Genomic DNA, 4,066 nt, shown 5'->3' on the forward strand with positions numbered 1-4,066 from the left:
AGTACGTCAGTGAAGAAGAAGGCGCTACCCCAGCCTGCTTTCCTTGCTTGCTAGTTTTCCGTTTGCAGGGAGTTAGTGAGTTCTGTGGCTCGAGAAATAATGTCCCTCACCTGAAGTCTGTAGTGGTACAGGCCATTATGCAGCCTTATTATGTTGCTTGTGTTAGGCTTGGTCTACACAAGAGGCAGTGAGGTGTTACAACTAATGGGGGGGGGGGAGGCTTGATTTGTTGCTGCCTCATGTAAAATCTTTCTGTGCAGAAAAACAAATGAGGGGAAAGAGCTCTAGCCTAGCTCTTAATGTGTAGTGTTCATTTTCTGCTTGTGGGGAACTAGTAGTGTTAAGGGAAGACACAAAACTAATTTTTTTTTTGCCTGCTCTCTAAAATAGCATGCTCCATTCTGCCACTTGAGCATCCTTAATTAACGCACCCCCCCAATACTATGTATGCTGGGCCTCAAAAGCAGGAAGTGATGGAGTATATTGGAGGGGGGGGAGGGGGTGTTATTGAACCCCATCAACCTTACAGATAACTTTCCAGGCTAGTGTCTGAAAGCTGGCAGCAACATATTTTGAAACAATAATTATAATCTTTTGAGAAGTAGCCCAGGTAATAGACAATAAATCAGCTATACATTCCAGTAGCACATGTAGATAGCCTTACGCAGCTGTATGTTATTGGATTTAGTTATGTGGGGGGGTTAATGTGCAAGGTGCATGGATGTTGTAAATGTCTCAAGGCAGTTTACAAAATCAGTTAAATACATCATCAGTACATATGCACATGGTGGGGATAGGCAGAAAACAACCATGTTGCTGGTTTCTGTGAGGATGAGTCTTTGTTGTGCAAGCACAGTGGAGGAAGCTGTAAACTAGATGGAAACAATCCCCTGCTGGATCCACGCACAATGGAGGAGTGCCTAACAACTGCCTGTTTTTGGCAACTCCACAGTGGATCTCTTAATATTGATTGCAGTGTTTAGCAGCCTTGTGATTGGCTGCCCTGCAAGTCAGAAGGATGATAGAAATGCAGGTATTTCTTCTCTCCTTAATGTGCGTTCTTGTGTAGAAATGTATTATCAATGATGTTTCAGTGTGACTAATAAATTCTACTGTAAGGCTGATAATGAGCTCCGCTGTGGCTCACACTCTTTCTGTCTTGGAGTGGAATCTGGCAAAATGCCACCTGCCAACTTCGGCAAAAATCTGCTCACTGTGTCACGTGGGAGCTGCAAACACACGCTTCTGTAAATTAAACAATGAATAATACTCTATTTGCTATTATACTGTGTGCTGAACACTCCTTTCTTCCATCCACCCACCAACCAATAGTCTCATTTCCTATCAACCATATATATCACATCCTTGCTTTGTGATTTTTTTCTTAGGTCTGTATTTGTGATGTCCTTTTCATCAGTTCTCCCTCCATGCCCCGATTTTCTCTCCATCTGCTATTTCCTGAGCATCCTAGGGGTTTTTCTTTTTCATTCCAATGCCTGCACAGTATCCTTGCTTATACATCCTTACTCCCTATCTGTGATGAGCACAGATATATGTTTGTACCCCAAACAAGATGATTTGGGAGAATAACATCTGTAATTCCTTCAGCCATGCCTGGCTCTAATGCCAGCTGAAAGCCCTCTTCTCTTTTTTACTTACTGCTGTTCTAGATGCAGAAGAGATAGCATGGCATCCTTTCACTTAATTTAAAACCAAATTGCATGGAACACCTTTATAATATACAATTTGTATCTGTTTTTAAGATATTTTAAAGATTTGGGGCAGAAAAGTGGAGTTAAAAAGGCAAAGCAAATAGAAATTGTCTCCCAAGCCAAAGATCATACTCATAATGCCATCCTAAGTAGTGTTACACCCTCTTAAGCCCAGTGGCTTAATGGGTTTAGAATGGTCTTCTGTTAGGACGGCACTGTTAGAAGTAGTGCAATGGCCAGGCTGGCAAGTGAGTGTTGAACAGAACATACAACAATAAATAGGCTGCTTTAGTAAAGGATCAAAGGAGTCAATTGCACCTTTAAGTTGATCTTAAAGGTGCGATTGACTCCTATTTTGTTCTACTACTTCAGACCAACACGGCTGTCTATTTGGATCTTAGTAAAAGATGTTGGGGCAACTACAATAGTCTGCATGTTTCTTACATGATGCACATATATAGATATATAAGAAAATTTTTAATGCGTTATTGCTATTGTAAATGAGTTCTCTGTTGAAACTGAATAAAAGGCCTTAGTAGATTCCAGATTGTCTCATGAAATAGGAAGATAAGCCAGTGAACATCAGAGGTTAACAAAATGTGGGCCGCATCTGACTAATTAAGGAGAAAGCTACAGTTGTGCCAACCCCTGTCACTTACAGAAAATGTCCTGTCTACCAGTGTTCAAATCCAGCAACTAAGAAGCTCATTTTGTTCTAAATATGAATAATAGGCAATTATGACTCAAGAGAGATTCATGCACAGTACCATGTTTCGGCAGCAAATAAGATCTTGCCTGTTCAAGGGGGGGAGGGTATGATCAGGATTCACTTGCAGTGTCAAGACAAAGGAAATCTATGCCTATTGTTTCTGCTCATGTCAGGGAGAATTGCGGGGGCTGCTCTCCTTTCCCCATGTGAAGTATGATTTCTGAATATACTGCCACTGTTATCTCTAGTCACTGAGTCACACACAGCATGTTCCTTTGGTATGCCAGCAGGTGTGTAGTTTGAGAAGTATATCACACTCCAATTGCCAAGATGTAAGGGACAATTCTTCATATGGGAATTACGAGAGGTACTGACCCTCCATTTTATGAAGAAGAGCAAAGGGTTGCAATTTAACTTTTACAGTGTTACCGTTTCATAATATTGGGCCCTTTTGCTATTTACTTATGTTTAATTTAAAATGTTATTTCGTAAGTTACTTTTATATTTACTAAGCTGATTATTTTTGTGAAATTAAATATCCTTTCTGTGTTAGTTGTCTCTTGATGGGAACAGGTAGCACTAGACTTAGGTGAGTTATAAGCAGTTGTAACATGAGGTCCCACATAAATTATGCTGCTTGATATAGTTGCTCAAGACAATTTGTTTTTTGTCAGATATATGATTAAAAGGTTGGAGCAGTGTGACAACAGGAGGTCACTTCTCCACATCCATTGATTATTCCACTATCTGACCCTAATAGTACAATCCTGTGCAGAGTTACTCCAGTCTAAGCCTGTAGAAATGTATAGGCTTAAATAGGAGTAACTGGGTACAGAAATGCACAGCCAGGCTACCCTGCTCTTAAAAATGCGTACTGGATCTTTTCCTTCCTATTTTGCTGCTGTGTTCAGATTATAAATTTACGAAAAAGGCACACTGGGAGCATTTAAAGTAGATTTTCTGAAAGTGGGGAGAGAACAAAGGATATGTCAGGCTGCATTTTGATTCTCATTCTGAATCTACTATCCAGTGTTCTCGTTAGGTCCGAGTTTTGCGTGCCTGCCATGTGTTGCGTCTGTTACTTTCGTCTGAATACTTCTGACAGACCATAATCTTAATTATTCTAAGGATCACTTTGTTAGGCGTTTATTGGTGCACTCCTTTTAGGCATTTCTCCCCCAGAAATGGGATATTATTTTCAACACTGAGTTGCAGTTAGAATGTCACATGCTAATTTATCCCAATATTTTCCATGTGTTGGCTTTTCTAACTCAATGTTTGTGTTTTTAGCAAGGAGTTTTTAGGCACACTTTGGAATGCCATTGTTCAGCTATAGACAGCTTGCTTTCTTTCCATTCTGCTTTGAGCCTCACAGCTATAGGTCATTCCAAGAGGCTTCAGCTTTGCCTGTGTGTTCCTATCAGTAGTGATATTGTAAGGCTCTGACAGGCTTTAACTAGGGCTTCTAATGGCCGACAGACCAGCATGGCTACAGATTGTTCCTCTTTTGTGCACAACCTATGCATAATTTAACATGTAAATGCATGTTAGTAGGTATTTCAACCTGGCCGAAAGGGTAAACGAAATGTGGTCCCCCGCCCCCCTTCTTACTTTCAGAAGGTAGGCACATAGGGGAAAAAACCCT

Source organism: Heteronotia binoei, chromosome 13 (genome assembly GCF_032191835.1).
Source record: "Heteronotia binoei isolate CCM8104 ecotype False Entrance Well chromosome 13, APGP_CSIRO_Hbin_v1, whole genome shotgun sequence".
Lineage (NCBI taxonomy): Eukaryota > Metazoa > Chordata > Lepidosauria > Squamata > Gekkonidae > Heteronotia > Heteronotia binoei.